Source organism: Kogia breviceps, chromosome 6, assembly GCF_026419965.1.
Source record: "Kogia breviceps isolate mKogBre1 chromosome 6, mKogBre1 haplotype 1, whole genome shotgun sequence".
In the NCBI taxonomy this organism is placed as follows: Eukaryota; Metazoa; Chordata; class Mammalia; order Artiodactyla; family Physeteridae; genus Kogia; species Kogia breviceps.
The window spans coordinates 37,127,990-37,147,520 of NC_081315.1; the positions used below are offsets into that span (position 1 = coordinate 37,127,990).

At 33.0% G+C, this 19,531-nt stretch overlaps 1 pseudogene; it reads left to right on the forward strand.

Moving 5' to 3' along the window:
• The first annotated feature begins 15,056 nt into the window (after window positions 1-15,056).
• Window positions 15,057-15,444, forward strand: LOC131758423 (cytochrome c oxidase subunit 5B, mitochondrial pseudogene; annotated as a pseudogene).
• Window positions 15,445-19,531: the final 4,087 nt, after the last annotated feature.

Sequence of the window (19,531 nt, forward strand, 5' to 3'; positions counted from 1 at the left end):
CATTTTGATCCACCTCCTAGAGTAATAGCAATAACAACAAAATTAAACAAAAGGGACCTAATGAAACTTAAAAGCTTTTTCATAGCAAAGGAAACTACAGACAAGAAGAAATGACAATCCTCAGAATGGGAAAAAATATTTGCAAACAAATCAACAGACAAAGGATTAATCTCCAAAATATATAAATAGCTCATCCAGCTCAATGTTAAAAAAACAAACAACCCAATCCAAAAATGGGCAGAAGACTTAAATGGACATTTCTCCAAAGAGGACATACAGATGGCCAAGAAGCACATGAAAAGCTGCTCAACATCACTAATTATTAGAGAAATGAAAATCAAAACTACAATAAGGTATCACTTCACACCAGTTAGAGGGCATCATCAGAAGATCTACAAACAACAAATGCTGGAAAGGGTGTGGAGGAAAGGGAACTCTCTTGCACTGTTGGTATGAATGTAAATTGGTACAGCCATTTTGGAGAACAGTATGGGGGTTCCTTAAAAAACTAAAAATATAATTATTGTATGACCCAGCAATCCCACTACTAGGCATATACCCAGAGAAAACCATAAATCAGAAAGACACACGCACCCCAATGTTCATTGCAGCATTATTTACAATAGCCAGGTCATGGAAGCAACCTAAATGCCCATTGACAGACCAATGGATAAAGAAATTATGATACATATATACAATGGAATATTACTCAGCCATAAAAATGAATGAACTTGGGTCATTTGTAGAGACGTGGATGAATCTAGAGACTGTCATACAGAGTGAAGTAAGTCAGAAAGAGAAAAACAAATATCTCATATTAACACATATATGTGGAACCTTGAAAAATGATGCAGATGAACTGGTTTGCAGGGCAGAAATTGAGACACAGACATAGAGAACAAACGTATGTACACCAAGGGTAGAAAGCAGCAGTGGTTTGTGGGGGTGGTGTGCTGAATTGGGAGATTGTGATTGACATATATACACTGATGTGTGTAAAATGGATGACTGATAAGAACCTGCTGTATAAAAAATTTTTTTAAGTTAAATTAAAAAACAAAGATGTTTTAAAAAATAAAATAAATCTTCTATGAACATTTTTGTACAAAAGACAAAAAAGTTACATATACATTTAAAAAAATAACTAAAAACTAAAATAAAATAAAGGCCTGAGAACCAGGATCTGAGGACAGGAGAAGATCCATCTTCTAGCTCAATAAGACGGCCACAGAGTGAATCAACTTCCCTTGCCTTTTTGTTCTATCCAGGCCCTAAAGAGATTGGATGACGACCATCCACATTGGGGAGGGCTATCTGCTTACTCAGTCCACCAACATAAATGATGATCTCTTCCAGAAACACCATCACAGACATGCCCCAAAATAATGTTTAACTAGATATCTGGACATCCCTTGTTCCAGTCAAGATGACACATAACTATCACTAGTCTTTTATAATCACAATTTGGGTGATAAATTTCAAGAGTTGTATATACAACATTTAGATAAATACTATTTTGCAGGACCTCCAAAGTGATCTAATAACAACTAATTGTATCATTTGATACTGATGGTCTCCATGCCTCAGCTGAAACAGAAAATGTGTCCAAATTTAACTCTGTAATCATTTAAATAATTACACAATTTAGCTTCTGATCGTCAGACTTATCCTAAGAAATTAATTAAGTTTTTTCATAATTATTTATCTTCTGTGATAGGAAAAGCACTGGGAAAATGCCATAGAGAATGAGATAGACATAGTTGGTGGTCTCATACAGATTACTCATCATTCAGTGAATTGCATGTCCTCTACGATTATCTTGTTCTCCTCCTACATGTTGTCCCTCATTCTAAATAATGTAATTTGCCATATGTTATTAAGTACTTATAAACACTTTTATTCAACCAGTTTTTGGCTAGAAATATTTTTTAGTTAAACTGTAACACCCTTGAAAGTAGAAATTATGTACTGAAATTTCTATTCATGTAACACATTAACAATAATGGCAGTGTGCTTTTCACAAAAGTCGTACAAAATATTATTTGAGATGAAATAAATATTTTCACCAAATTTAACTAAGTAGTATACTAGTTCAAAATGCTCAATGACATACACTTGAATTCTAATTTTGTAACATGTAACGTATGTAATATTATTTTCTTAGTAGCAATTCAAGATTATAATTTTGCTTTAAAGGTTTCATTTGTTTGTTTACCCCCTCTTCTTTCTACTTTCCCATATATAAAAACAGGTGGATATAACCAGGAATTAAAGGAAAGTGCATAGATTATCACTGTCTTTCTATTCTAAAATGCATTAGTTAATTTATTCTGCTGAAATTTGACTAAACCTTCCTGGCGATCAAGCTGTGTTTAAAGAGTTCAATTTATCATTTAAATTAAAAAAATAATGATTCATCTAGAGATGGCCTCTCCCTATGAGTTTACCTGTGAGAGTGTTAGGGCTGCTGAAGAAAATGATGGAAGACTAGAAGTAGTAAGTAGGTTGCTAGAGAGAAAATGTTATATATCATCCTGAAGTCACATAATTAGGATGGATGCTTAATTAAGGAAAAAAAGGTAAAGTACGTTTTCTCTCTCTCTTTCTCTCTCTCTCTCTCTCTCACACACACACACACACACACACACACACACACACACACACACACTCAGCAATATTTAAAGCAAAAACTTAAAGCAAGAAAGGAGAAAATACTAAGTGTAATTGGATTGTTTATTAAGGTGATATTTCTCAAGAACAGAGAAACTGTAACATCTCTCAGTGTGTGGTTGAGATCCTGAAATTGTTGGCTATGTTAAAAAACAAACAAAACCAAAAAGCACACGTACCTGGCACTTCTGTTTCCTGATTCTTCCTGCACTCATTCTCTTTTTACTATTATATTCACTTTAAGGTAAGAACAACTAACAAAGCAAAGTCTGTTGGTAAATTAATGAAACCAGTATGCATTAGCAACCCAAGAATATCTCTCTGAAAATTTATTATTCATTTATTTAGTGAGGCTCACAAGACTGAAGTATTGTTTTCTCACTCTTTAAATACTGTTTAGTCATGTGGCTTATGGAGAATTATGAGACATCTAAGTAAGATTTTTGCATGTTTAAATCTAGTCATATTGAATAATCATCATTATATGTCTAGTGCATGAATAAGGTTCTAAGCTGCGGGAAAGACATTTAAATAACACATTTTTATGAAAAGGACTCATTATTCCACCTCCCAGTCCTCCACTTGCATTAAAGCATAGAGTTCCTTTCGTTTTGCATTCATGCTAGGGGAGTACCTACTTTTAGCTGCAAAATTTCTTGGCTATATCATAACCTATGAGATTTAACTGAAATATTAAAGTCATGCACCTTTCATTTACAATGACATTTATGGATCATGAGTGTCAAGCACAAATAACTAGTGCCTAAGTAATGCTTATTTTATAAGAGGAACTAAAATGCATACACACATATATATACAAACACATATGCATACATACACACAGATTCCCACAGCAGGGTACCAGAGAGTCTTCCTAGAGGAGAGAAAATTGAGAAATCTCAGCCCAGCTATTTGTTTCTTGGAATTTTCACAATTATTTGAAATACACATAACTTGCCATTATTTTTGTTCCTTTTCACTTTATCTCTTTAATTTGGAAATTATTTAACTTTGCTTAAAACATTTAACTAATCACTGCAATGAAGAAAATCCTCCAGTTGGAGTGAAATCACAATATATCAGAAATGGCAGACATCTGTAGCCAGAAGTAACTGCAGACACTCTGAGAGGCCTGCAAATGTATTAATGTGTGAAGAAACAATAAAAGAGACTGCAATAAGTCATTTGATCCTTTAGAGTAAAATCACCTAAATTTTTAGTATGTATCGCTGACTTACAGCTATTAATAGTCTTTTAGTTAATTTTCCCCATTAAAGGAATTTGCATATAAAAACTCTAGTATATATATGCATATTTATATAATTTTCATATAGATGTATATAGAATTTATATATATAATTTTTACTGGTTTATAGTAACATAGGCTAAAGGCTATTTGAAAAATAGTACTTGTAGAATTTTTTATTAGTTTATTTCTTTTTGGTCTTGTTTAGATTTTTCCTCTATTTTGAGGCACCTAAAATTTAGTGGGTACACTATAAAGGTGTAGAGGATATATGGAAATTTTTGTTTCTATTTTTCACTAATAAATACTGAAATGAAAAGTAAATATGTTTCTCCTTTCAGGAAGAAATATAGCATGAACACAAAACACATAGGGTGAACAGTATGAACAAAATCTGTCATGGGCACAATAAGACCCACGATAGTCATGTACATTATTATATAAATTTGCCTGTAATGAAACCAGTTTTTGTTTGTTCTGTTTCTCAGCAAAACTGACATTAGAATCTTGCTTTAAGGTAGCAACTTTTCAAAGCTACGGCCCCATTTAATAATAATGTTTTTGCTTAATGTACTGTAGTTTGGTATGGGAAGTGGGTTCTTTAATAAATTACTTTCAGAATCCTGTAAATATACTGTGCTTCAGAACTAAATGATACTAGGCTGTTTAACAAGCATATAGTCATGGGGCTTGACTCTAAACTTTTAATGTCTTCCAAAACTAATTTATTACCAATGAATGCAGAGTTTTTATCACAAAGGATAACCGAAAGAATGTGTCATGATTTCTGAAACAAAAAAAAAAATGTATCACGGGGAATTTAGAAACATGTTTGAGAGGGACACGATTGTTTTGGATAAGCATATATGTACTCTTCCAATATTTTGAAAAATAAGAATATTTTACATAGTTTTACTTTGGAATGTATGCCAAATAATTAGTTTCATGGGTTATCTTTTTCCACCTTATACTGTGATTCAACTTCTTAAAATAACTTGATTAGTATTCTGTTTTTACACCACATTGATGTATGACATCCTTATAATATGCTATAGAGAAATATAAATGCCTGTATTCAGTTATTCTTAACCCAAAATTGTAAGTTTCACTTTAATATTTTTTATGTTCTTGTTTCACCTAATAAGCAAAATTTTTCCTTTAATAATTGAGGATGTGAAGTAAAAATAGGAGTTTTAAAAAGGATAAAATGTTCTCCCGAGGAGACTTGGAGGGTCTGGAAAAATACTAAAGTGTAATTTAGTCTATTTTTATTATGTCTCCAGAGAGCTTAGGTACTCTGCAGTTTTCACCCTAAAACGTCCATGTCCATAGTAATAATCGTCATCAACTTTTCATCTGCACTCCTGTTTCTACACTTGTAAAGTTAAAAATAAGTCTAAAGCAAATAACCTAAGACTTTTGGTACTATTGCTAACTAAGGAATAATTGGTGTAAAGAATTTTTAGACGAAGCTTTGTGCCAGTTTAGTAAAAAGAATAAAAATGGTAAAGGATGATGTAATTGAGGTTAAGCCTCAGATAAATGTACTAGTGGAGGACCCCTGCCCAGGCCCAACAGTTGCAGCTCAAGCACCAGAACTGAAAGATTTCAGCTCATCCCTGTTATGTCCCAGCTTGCTATGAGAACTTGAGTAAAATATTTAATTTGCCTCAAATTCTTCATTTGTAAAAGTGATAGTTGATTAAACTCATAGACTATTTACTAATGCCCATGTGTTTGACTTCCCAAGAAATGACTCTAAGAATATATAAGGTATATTATTATTTTGCATAGAACAAGTAAATCTTTTCCGTTCACCAGGCAACAAACTTAAGTATTGTAGACAGCTCTCAACATTTGAAAGTTGAGGATGAAGTTAGACACAATTATTGCTGGTAAATTTGTCTTTGTCAATACTTCCTCTTAACCTTTTCTTTCTTTCTTTCTTTGCTATTTCCTAACAATTCCTTTCTCCCTTACTAATCACAAGTTGCCCTATTCTTTTATATGCCATAAGGAACAAATTTTTAAAAATGAATAAATTAAACAAATGCTCTGATAATTCACACCTAGTTATAAATGATATTTTTTCATTTATTCCAGGCAAATTTGCTATTTATTTATTCATTCATTTATTTTTTAAAAAATTTGTATTGGAGTATAGTTGTTTTACAATGTTGTATTAGTTTCAGAAGTACAGCAAAGTGAATCAGTTATACATATGCATATATCTATTCTTTTTTGTTGTTTTTTTTTTTTTAGATTTTTTTCCCATATAAGCTGTTACGGAGTATTGAGTAGAGTTCCCTGGGCTATACAGCAGGTTCTTATTAGTTTTCTATTTTATATATACTGTGTGTATGTCAGTCCCAATTTCCCAATTTATCCCTCCCTACCCCTATCCCTGGTAACCCTAAATTTGTTTTCTACATCCATGACTCTAATTCTGTTTTGTAAATAAGTTCATCTGTACCCCTTTTTTTTTAAGATTCCACATATAAGCAATATCATATGATATCAAGTTTGCTATTTAAAGAAAACTACAGGAAAAGGGTTCACTCAAAAGAATGAATGTAGGGCTTCCCTGGCGGCGCAGTGGTTGCGAGTCCGCCTGCCGATGCAGGGGATGCAGGTTCGTGCCCCGGTCTGGGAGGATCCCACATGCCGCGGAGCGGCTGGGCCCGTGAGCCATGACAGCTGGGCCTGTGCGTCCAAAACCTGTGCCCTGCAGGGGGAGAGGCCACAGCAGTGAGAGGTCCGCGTACTGAAAAAAAAAAAAAAAAAAAAAGTAAAATTGTTCAACTTTGGTAACTGGAGTACCCAAGTAAGAGAAATACTATTTTACATGATGGATTAATAACTATTCTCCCCATGCAGGTATTTATCTACTCCGTCAGCCTTTAAAGGTGGCATCTTTCCTTTTTACCAATAATCTGAAAATGCAACCAACAGCTCAAAATCCAGAAAAATGACATAATACTTAAATTCCTGGCATATTTTATAACACTTTCCCCCTACACATTTTTTTTAGGGCAGTGTTTTCCAAACTCTGTTTATTTTATTTTTTTAATTTTTATTTTATATTGGAGTATAGTTGATTAACAATGTTGAGCTATTTTCAGGTGTACAGCAATGTGATACAGTTATACATATATGTGTTTCCATTCTTTTCCAAATTCTTTTCCTAGTTATTATAAAGTTTTTAGCAGAGTTCCCTGTGCTATACAGCAGGTCCTTGTTGGTTATCTATTTCAAATGCAGCAGTGTGTATATGTCAGTCCCAAACTTCCAATCTATCTCTCCCTGCCACCCTTCCCCCCTGGTAACCATTAGTTTGTTCTCTAAGTCAGTGTCCCCTATACTTTGAATTTGTGTTCTTTGATTGCTTCTTTATTTGACAATAACTTTGTAAATATAACTAGTAATTGTATAAAGTATAATTTAAAGTTTAAATTGAAAATTTTGTAAAGAGAAAAGGAAAAGATAAATCAATCTTTCCTGTGGCATTATTATTCACTATTAATAAAATGCATTATTTGCTACTAATGAAATGATATATCAAGCATTTATAATTATATATGCTGCATAAACAGGTATATTTCTAACCAGAAAGAACTTACATTTTGACTAGACTATTGTGAGAACCAAAGTGTTTCACTTATAACCTTATCTAAATATTGGAGAAGTTTCCATAGATTAGCTTTAGGTTCTGTAAATTTTACAACTTATTTCTCCTCCACTATCCACACACTTCCAGTGCAAGGTGCTTTGGGAAATGCTAATGTATATACATATATGTGTATATATATACATATGTATATAAATATACACCTTCTATATAACTATGTCCCAAAGTATATGGCACTGGAAGTGTGTGGATATGAGTGGATATTCATATAGAAACTATGTATGTATATATATTTACATAATTATGTATGTATGTGTGTATATGTAGATAATTTCTATACGAGTATGTCCCAAAGCAAGTATAGAATGTATATACACATACATATGTATATGTGTATAAACACATGTATGTGTGTGCATATGTATATGCAAATATATTTATATATAAATGAATAATAGTACAAAGTGAGGATTTTCTATTCCTCACTGGAATCAAATTAGGATATATCTGATGTAGAATATGATGTTAAAATGTATGTTCTAATCCTTACAGCAACCACTGAGAAAGATTCAAAATATATCGTTTGAAAGATCATGTTACATCAGGGATTGCTAGATCTGGCATGTATGAAATCCCCCTGAATAGATGGCTATATATTCCCAGGCTTTTTGCCTGTAGGTTCTTTCACATTGTGTTGCTTGAGGCCTTTGTATAACAATGTTCCAATAAAACTTTACTTACAAAAACAGATGGTGGCATGAATTTTACCTTGAGGTCAAACTGCTGTTCCAGATGATCACAGGTGAAATCAGTATAGCATGAAGCTTTATAAAAATGGAAATATTATTTTGATATTGTTATTTGTTACACATCCACATCTCATCTAATTACTTAAGCAATGGCATTAGTTTTACAGGCAGGCTAGACTGAAAAATGGCAGTATAAAATGTACATTAATGGGAGATAACCATTCAATCAGTGTTATAATAAATGCTTTACAAGTTCTAAACTTGTAAGGACAAAGGATAAAATGGTTGTTTGTATGGTGTTGAAAAGCTAATAACTAAATGGAGCAATGTTAAACAAGATGCAAAAACAATTATACCCAGAACATTAGTAGTAATTATAATTTTAATGAATACATTTGCATATTATGTTGTATTAACCTGGTCATTTTGGGGAAATAAAAATCATAACAAACCTATAAACTGCACAATGACTAGAATATTGAGATACTTGTAACAAAACCTGGATCAACTTTTTAAAGCCATAACTTTATCTATGGTTTATTATGTCATTTGTTATATTATCAGAAATAACAAAAAGTGGCAGCCTTAAATTGTAGGATCCAAAAGAAAATGAAGTGTGATGAGAGTCTATTCTGTATTATTTCTTTGACTGGAAAAAATAATGTAATTGTAATGCTAATAAATCCCCATAATTATGATCTGAGACAATGTCTTGAATTATCAAGAATATAATAAACATTAGATATTATCATTATGATTTATATAAGTATATTTTATTACATGAAACTCTATAAAAATTGTTAATTATGTGTGGCTTATTAGCTAGGTTTATTTAATTAATGAGAATGACCTATTCCTTAAATATTCTCATTAAACATTTAATCATATATTTATTTAGAAATATCTAACACTATTGGTGCACAAATCTTAGTCCTGTGACGTACAACATTCTAACTGAAGCTTCAAGAAAGATTGAAAGCTCATAAAATGATCATTTAGGTGTTTCCAGATTTTGCAGTCACCTTTTCAAGCTCATATTTTCATTCATGCACTTCTCTCTTCAGAACAGGCTTTCTATAAGGCCCAGCGAGAGACTTTCCACAACATCTTATTGTGTCCTCCACAGCACACTTTATTGCCATTATTTCCACATTTTGTATATCCTGTAAGCAAATCATAAGAATAATATGACAATTGACAGTGTTACTGAATTAATTTTACAGAATATAAATTTATTCCTTCATAAGGCTTTCATCAAGTAACCATATTACCAATTTTGAGAGATTTATAAAAATGGCTTTCATGAGTAGTTTTTAGTGACCATTTGCAATTTTATTCTAAATATATTCTTTAACAGTTTAGTGTGCATATTTTTCATTTATAATTTTTAATATAATATTTATCCCATCTTAAGTCCACTTCTTTTTTCTTCCTGATTCTTCTTTTTTGAAAAACTCATTTCTATGATATGTATTGAATTGTAAAATGTTCTTCCATCCAACAAGCTAGTTTGGGGTATATAATGAATTGAATTTCTCTGACAATGAATTTCTAATAGATTCTGTGTGTGGAATTATTAAGAAGTAAAAGATATTCCAGATCTTCCTAAAATGAATACTCCATTTATTTAATGAGTGGTTTGTTTGCCAAAGGCACTCTTTCAATTTGTACCACTTGGTAATATACCCACCAGGAGACAAGTTGGCCTTCTCATCCTAAATATATTTAATGCTTTCTTCAGCCTCCAGCATCCATTTTCCCTAACCAGTTGGGGCATATCTTGTAAACAGAATAAATAATTAGCTCCTTAACAGCTTCTTACTTGGAACATGAATTTTTAATCACTTAAGTGCAACATGGCAGAATGAGTGAACATATGCCTATATTTTCCTAAGAAAATAATGATCAGAATTACTATTGTCAGCAAGGCTCTATAAAAAAACAGAGAGAGATTTAATGGAGCCTGGTGGCCTCAGGACACTATCAGTAATGAAGAGTGCAGCTAAGTTTCTTGGAAAAACTCTGGCTTCTACATTAAAAAACATATCTGTAAGCCAGATATCTCCCCAACAAATTCCCTTTTAAGTATCCTGACTGCCATATTAGCAGTTAGAGAGATCAGTGCCTTACTTATAGTGTGATACATTTTAATCAATTGTCCTCTTATTTATTTTTCATGTCTTCCCAAAACATAGTAAGAAAAAACAGAGAGAATTCATAATACAAGTTATTTCAACACTTGAAACCTGACTGCAGAATTTTTTTCTATTTTTCCAGTAATGGAAGTGTTCATCTCTTTCATGATTATAAATTTTCTACTCCCCTTTTCTTTCTAGTAATTAAAGCAATATTGCCAGAAGAATGATATTGTAAGTCACACTGAGGAGCCAATTAGCTTTTTTTTGTACATGATTTATGCAAACAAGCTTTAGTATGTCCTGAGATATTTATCCCAAATTAGGTCACATATCCCAATTTTAAAATGTTACAGTTCTCCTTTGTCTCATGAGAAAAACATCTTGTTCAATGAGTTTACATGAGCCATGCCCTTTATTAATTCTTGCATAATTTTTCAAAAGTACTGGATCTTCTGATTCATTCTTCTTTTTTTTTTTCTTGAGGTGTCACATCTGAAATATTCAGCAGAAACACATTTTTAAGCTGTGTACTTAAAAAGAGCAAGAGACACTTTCTATCCTACTCCCTCCACCCTCCCCTCTCCCTTTCTTTCTTTCTTTCTTTCTTTCTTTCTTTCTTTCTTTCTTTCTTTCTTTCTTTCTTTCTTTCTTTCTTTCTTTCTTTCTTTCTTTCTTTCTTTCTTTCTTTCTTTCTTTCTTTCTTTCTATTTTGAATTAAAAAAAAAAAAAGAACCTGATTTCCAATTTAAGCCATTAGCAAGACCTGTGGTTGGATGCCATTATGTTACTAATGGATCCACAGTGCAATGTGACACCACTTGTGATTTCCATTGGGAGATACATGCTCATAATACACATGTTTAAGTCTAAAAGGGTATACTAATGGTTTCAGCACTTTAGTGTTAAGTAATGAAAAAATTTCCCCTTTGGTAGGAAACGTGTTGTAATGTAATCCATGTTTTCAAGGGATAATAGGGTCTTTTCTCCCTTAATTGGAACTATGCTGAAGTTTCAAATTAGATTCATGAATTAAGATGAAGCATGGACACGCTTGTAGTTTGTTCCAATTAACTCTCACCTCACCATCTCTCATAAATGCATCCGGAGACTTCATTCTCACAATCTTCAACTAGACACATGGTTGCTCTAACATTTTTCTATGAGTGCACTGCTCTAGATTATAACATTGGGTTTGTGTGTTTAAGGTTTATTACATCATTGCACAGTTTGTTGGTTTATTTGTTTTACTGAATTTTATTTGGATATTTGATAGCTGATAAGTCCTAACAAAATAGTATTACTTTTAAAAAATAAATAAAAGACTCTAATTCTTAAACTTGTTAGAGACATTCAAAATGTCAGGAAACAATGGCCTTGGCAGTTTACTCAAGCACTGTATCTTGAATCAATTGATTAGCTAGTTAACATATTCCTCTTATTTCCCATTTTTCTCATTTTTTGTATTATTATTAGCAGTCTAAGCCATGGTAGGAAATAATACAATTTAGGATTCAGCTAGTGGAAATTGTACATTTGAGAATGAAGGAAATGTTTAAATTAGATGAGAATACACTGCTTCCAGTTTGGTTTCTAGAAACCAGAGACCATCAGAGAGTTTAACCAGAGAATAAGCAGTCACTCTCTCAGTCTTAACTGCTTCCTAGGCACTTGTTATCCAAGCAGGGAAGAAGACAATAACAAGGGGAAAAGAGACCACTCATGATGGCCACATTTTCTTAGGAGATAAAGTTGTCAAATTGTTCATTTCAAGGATAAACCTTTCTATTCTTCTCCCTTTGAAATTTAGTCTTTGCTCAGAAGGGCACACATTGGTGTGGCTTCAAGAATCAACTAAAAACTCATATTAAGTCTAAACAAAATCTGACATTTGAAAGCACTTAGGAAGACTGTACATTCCCTGAAACCATCAGATGCCATGTTGAATACCGCATGTTTCGTAGCATGCTGTGACAGCATGGATGCTTAGCTGCTTGCAAGTCAGATATTAAGTAACTGTATAATATTACAACGCTGCAGAGGGATAGTGACTCATAGGGGTAATTTATCATTAGGATTTAATATTAGTTAACCAAAACGAACCTACTGTATAGCTCAGGGAACCCTGCCCAATATTTGGTAATAACCTAAATGGGAAAAGAATTTGAGAAATAATAGATACATGTATATATATAAGTGAATCATATTGCAGTACACCTGAAACTAACACATTTTTAATCAAGTATGCTCCAATTTAAAATAAAAATAAAAATAAATTAGTTAAGTTGTGCTGTTGATGTGCATAACTTCTTCATAATCTTTGCACATCTTCACTGGCTACAAGGTTCATTGAGCAGATTCCATCTACATGTACCAAGCTCTTTATGTACAAGTGTGGGTATCTTCACCAGTCATTTCAAGGAGGCATTACAAAAGACAATTATTTCACTAGGGATGTTCCATTTTATATAGTCGACTTTATAATATTCTCTCTTAAATCTATCTCATTTTTCTTTTGTGACAATATTTTGTCATTGATATGAAGCTTTTAGACAACCATTAATTTTTGGTTAAATTTTTACAAAATATTGTTCATATCATATTATTTTGCCACTTGTTACCAAGACTATTAAATAATCTTTAAAAGTTAACAAAATGGAACTTTTAAAAGTCTGGCCACGCCAGGATACCAAAAGTTCTCCCCAAACTCATTGACTTTAATACACTTGAATAGAGAATCAGAACAGTTGAGCTTCTAAATACATTCAAATTTGACTAAAAGTTATATTTTTCCTAAAGTTGTACTATTATTTTCATTCAAATTGTAAACTAAATGTAAAGAAATAACACCATGGAGGTCTGTTATTATTCAAAATATGCCAGACTAATCATTACAGCATCTCTGGCTTTTGCTGTTCCAAATGTCAGAGAAGTCAGAAACATTTCATCTGTTTGCCTCAGTTCCTTCACATCACTCTGTTGTAAGTACACAGAGCAGATATCACACACACACACTAAGTACTCTGAGACACAGAAGGGCTGTGTGGTTTACCAGTGGTTACAGAGCTGGCTTTCAACAGTACTGGAACAAATTCACACCTCCTTTTGCAATTCACCTGTTCATTACATTCAACTTTATTATCCATGTTAACAATGCAAGGTAGAGGCTGTAGCAATAAGAAAAGGTTTATACATTTTAGGCATTAAATGTAGAAAGGTACTTCCATACTGCGTTTATGTAATCAGATTGTCATGCAGCCTACATCTAATTTCAGTTATTTGCTTAAAACTCATTCGATTACTCAAAAGTTCTTACTATTTTAAGAATGTAATGATTGAATAATTCTGCTTTAAGTGGCAAAAATGGTTAATTTGGACACACACTGATAAGAAAAGGCAATGGAAGACAATAATAGGGCAGTCAATGCCAAGTGAAATAAAACAATTGTGCCAGCAGTTGGAATGCCATATGGAAAAATGAAAACTGGTTTCATAACCAGGATAGAAAAAAATCTGTCAAGGGTTGGTTTTTTTGCGTATTCATGACCCGATAAATTGTGTTAATTGCTAAAAGAATGAGAAATTAACCAAGAATGGATTTATTGTGATAGAAATAGAATATGTTAAGAATCGCAATACAGTTTAGGAAATCTATATAGGTGGTAGTTAAGATTTTGCCTTTGTTTTTTTTTTTTTTTTCCCCTTAGAACTAGCAGGGGAAAAAATTAAGCTTTGTTTCGTCCCTATTAAAATATATTTTCATATGTCTTTTCTACATTTATAACAGAAATATCAGAAATGTTGAGCCATTTAATATGATTTTTATTCTGTTTCATATAAATAAATAGATATGGGATAAAGGCTTATACATTAAATGAAGAGAATTTTGGGCAATGTTCTATGTTATGTTGTTCTGGAGAGTACTACCTGCTGCACTCCTCCAACCATATATAAGATACTTTTCTTTTTTTTGTTGTTTTTTTGTTTTTGTTTTTATTGCTGGCTTTTACACAGAACATAGGAACAGTTAAGATTTAAAGTCCAGACTAATATGAACACAATAATTTTAGACTCACATTTCCGATTGCCACTTTTCAAACTCTTCAATTCAGGTCAAATGTAATTTAAAACAATCAATTTTACACACAAACCATGAACGCTGTTTTAAGTGCTAGCTTTCAGCAAATTATAAGAGGGAAATTTAACAGAACAAAGACATAAAAGCTACTAAGGAAATAGTTCCTGTTTTGTTTTTTTTTAATAGACAGGGATAAATAGAAAACAGGTTATAAACTATAAAAAAAGTTGCCACTTGAGTACTAAATGAAAGCAGCATTTCAGACACGCTAGCAATTACCCAAAGCTTTGGCTTGATTTACCTGGATAGCTCATAAGATCCATTCAAGGAAAACTGTGTTGTAGGAGCAGTCCTAGAATTATCTTTTAAAAGTTCTCTATTCTCATTTCCTAGAACTATTATATATTCTCAGTAGGTTTTCCAAACTTCATACTAACCTAGGAAAGCTTTTCAGAATTTCCAGATGAGCTGAATGACCTAACCTCAGTGACATAGAATCAGCTACCCTTCTTCTGTGATTTCAGACAATTCAAGATCTGTTTTAGTCACGATGGCTTCAAGGTTATTCTGCAGAGCTGGAGTGCTGGGCGCACAGGCGCTAAGGGCCTGCGTTCCCAATGGAGTCGCTGCAGTGCGGTCTATGGCATCTGGAGGTGGTGTTCCTACTGGTGATGAGCAGGCAACTGGGATGGAGAGGGAGGTCATGCTGGCCGCATGCAAGGGACCGGACCAATAAAATGTTTGCCTCAAAGGCAGCCTCAGGTACCAAGGAAGACCCTAAGTTAGTCCCCTCCATCACCAACAAGCGGATAGTGGTCTACATCCTTGAAGAGGACAACTGTGCTGTTATCTGGTTCTGACCACACAAAGGCCAGGCCCAGCAATGCCCTAGCTGTGAAACCCATTACAAGCTGGTGCCCCACCAGCTGGCCCACTGACCCCCTGCACTAACTCGCTCAAAATGTGGGGTACAGTTTCTTCTTTCCAATAAAAACTAGCCATTACATTGGCTCCTCCTCCAAAATAAATAAATAAATAGATTAAAAAATAAATAAATAAGTAAATAAATAAAGATCTGTCTTTCGGTATTCTAATGTGGAAAAGAAAGTCATGACATCATCAAGAACATAAGTAATGCTGTTTAAGTTGAGACATCATGTTTATGCAAATTACAAATGTCTATGAAATTACCATATACAGAATTTTGTCAGAGGCATGCATACTAGCCCAATTATGCCAGCCTGAAACGATAAGGGATATGCACCAAACAAATTGTACAAACCAACTGATGGTGCATTATCCATTAATGTATCCTAAACTTATTCAATAATTTTCCTTAGTAGTAACTTCTAGGGCAAAATTTTTTTTCCCATTTGCTACCATAATAAAGGAAAATTTGAAATGTAATATCAATGGAAGAATAATACAATATGAAAATAACTACTATTTTAAAACAAAAAAATTTGCAGAAAATGTAATAAGTAACCAATTTTTAGAAGTGGTTGCAAATTATACAAGTTTCTTAATAATGAATCAATTTCTTATGACATACCATTATTGAATGTGATATGGATTTATATCCTCTTTACATGGATCTAAAGCATATACATTAGATCAAACTGGTTCATTATTGTGAAATCCGGCACCTACAAAATTTCCATGTGGACAAAGCACTGTAAGCCCTGTGTTTTAAGGCCAATGCCTGATATCATGTAGAAAACCAACACATACACTTTTTTGCTCAAACAATAGTGCTGGACTGAATTGCAGGGAAGTCGGTCTCTTTACTCTAGTACCTCTTAATGCTGTGTCAATGCTCAGAAGAATATAGGTTACTAAATGTATTTTTTAAAGGTAAATTTTTTATTTAATATTGAAAACAAACCAAAGATGAAATTATATGCATATTTCAAGAGGTGGTAAGATAAGATAATAATTGCAAAGATAATAAAATAGCCACAATAAGTACTACTATTTATCAAGCAGCCAGGAAGTGTCAGGCAATGTAAAAACTACCTTACACTTATTATCTCATGCAATATCACAACTACTTTAGACATGAGGAAATTCGTTTCCAAGTGACATGCAGGAAGCTTTAACAACTTATTCAAAGTCACACGATTAAGTTAAAGAACTAATACTTGACATCAGGTTTACTGACTGCCAAACACATGATTTTTTTCTCTATTCAATATCCTTTTAGTTATGTAAACAACATGTAGATTAACACGGTAAATCCAAGCTGCTATTGGCATTCAACATGTTTGTTCCTCTGATTTCAACTTTCATGTAATATGGCTAAAAAGTAATTTTCCTTGAGTAAATTCAGCAGCAACTATGATAATCTATTCAAGAAAGATGAATTGCATATGTAATAATACATTTTCTAACACTGTATATGATAGTTAGTCCTTTAGTTGATATCAAGGAAAGTTACCAGTTTTAATTGAGAAAAAAGGAGTAAGTCTTATTCCACAGTATAACGAAAAGAATACACAATGTGACAAAAACAAATAATACCCCCATATGAACATATAGCATGCACCAAAAAGTTTTCAAAACTCATCTAGTACACAAAAGTGTATTATAGAATACAGTAATAAAAATAGTTATGGTGACTAGAAACTAATTGTATATTGATTCTGAGTTATTCATTTTTCAGATTGTTTTGTTATTTTCATTTTGTCTAAGAATGCTTATTGATTTTGTTTACTATCTTTCCTTACATGTAGTAGAATTTTAGTTTACAGGCTCATTTAATGCACTTTTTAACTTTTCTTTGCTGCTCAGTTTTATCTATTACCACATTGTAATTGTGCAGATTTTTTCATATTTTTAAACAAAGGCTTGTTACTTCTCGCCCCTAGTGATATTGAACATATAAACATTACAGATCCAATCACATTATCATGAGACAGCTAAGATCAAGTTCTGCCTGTAAATTCTACCTTCAATAGCCCTAGGTATAGGTCAGTGGAAGCCTCTTTTTGCAGGTAAAGGACCCACTACCCCTGTACTTAATTTTATACACAAGCTTAGCTCAGGTAACTACTAATTATTTCTAGCATTACATTTTTTTGGCATTTTGAGCATTTTCCTGTTGGCTTTCTTTTTTCTGTTTTAGTTTGCCTACTGCAGAGATGCAGAGGGTGAGGGTATCTATATGCTCCATCACTTCCTCACTCTTCTCATTGCTTTAGCTCATTACAGAAGCAGAAAAGAGGCAGCTTTAAGGCTGATTGAATGCTGTAGAAACAATAGTTATTAACCTCATATTGTCTAAGGAAACCATCCAAGTTTCACCACCCAATACTAAATCAAAGTATTCCCAAGATAACGAATAACAAAGTTTTTTCTACTCAGGGATCTCTTGACCCCCTTCCATAGATGTACCCTCTAGTTTGAACTTCACATGAGAGTTCAGTTTCAGTGCATTTACACAAAACCTGCATTATTCAGTCATACCCATGGTATGTTTATTAAATATTTATTATTTGATAATCTAGGGACTACTAACCAGAGAAGAAAGGTGAGGTTCTAAGCTGAATTTGTATCTGGCATACGGAAAACTTCAAAGGGAAGGCGCATTTCCTCCAGCTCCATTTTTCTTTCTAAAGATTGCTTTGGCTATTCGGGGTCTTTTGTGTTTCCATACAAATTGTGAATTTTTCTGTTCTAGTTCTAGAGTCTATCATACAGAGTGAAGTAAGTCAGAAAGAGAAAAAGAAATACTGTATGCTAACACATATATATGGAATCTAAAAAAAAAAAAAAAAAAAAAAAAAAAAAAAAAAAAAATTCTGAAGAACCTAGGGGCAGGACAGGAATAAAGATGCAGATGTAGAGAATGGACCTGAGGACATGGGGAGGGAGAAGGGTAAGCTGGGCTGAAGTGAGAGAGTGACATGGACTTATACATACTACCAAATGTAAAATAGATAGCTAGTGGGAAGCAGCTGCATAGCACAGGGAAATCAGCTCGGTGCTTTGTGACCACTTAGAGAGGTGGGATAAGGAAGGTGGGAGGGAGATGCAAGAGGGAGGAGATATTTGGATACATGTATATGTATAGCTGATTCACTGTGTTATAAAGCAGAAACTAACACACCATTGTAAAGCAATTATACTCCAATAAAGATGTTAAAAAATAAATAAAGGAAGGCGGTTGAATCTATGGAAAGTCCAGCACCTATTCTTCCTGAACTAGTTTTCACACTTTAATAAAGCTTGGTAATAGAAGAAAAGCAGTAGAAGTTAAGACATATGGAAACACTTTTAAAAAGCTACCCTGCCAGGCTTCAGTGTATCCAGCTGATGACAGTGAGTATATATACTCCTTTAATTATGTTTGGTTCTTTTTTAAAAAAAAAAATATTTTATATTGGAGTATAGTTGGTTAACAATGTTGTGTTAGTTTTAGGTGTACAGCACAGTGATTCAGTTACACATATACATGTATCTATTCTTTTTTCAAATTATTTTCCCATTTAGGTTATTACAGAGTACTGAGCAGAGTTCCCTGTGCTGTACAGTATGTCCTTGTTGGTTATCTATTTTCTATACAGAAGTGTGTACATATCAATCCCAAGGCCCCAATCTATCCCTCCCTCCCACCCTTCCCCTCGGTAGCTATAAGTTCATTTTCTAAGTCTGTGAGTCTGTTTCTGTTTTGTAAATAATTTCATTTGTATCATTTTTTTAAAAAAATCCACATACGAGAGATATCATATGTTATTTTTCTTTGTCTGACTTACTTTACTTAGTATGATAATCTCCATGTCCATCCATGTTGCCACAAATGGCATAATTTCATTCATTTTAATGGCTGAGTAATATTCCAATGTATATATGCACCACATCTTCTTTATCCATTCATGTGTCGACAGATATTTAGGTTGCTTCCATGTCTTGGCTATTGTAAACAGCACTGCAACGAACATTGAGGTGCATGTATCTTTTCTTTTTAAAAAAATTTTATTGGAGTATAGTTGATTTACAACGTTGTGTTAGTTTCTGATGTACAGC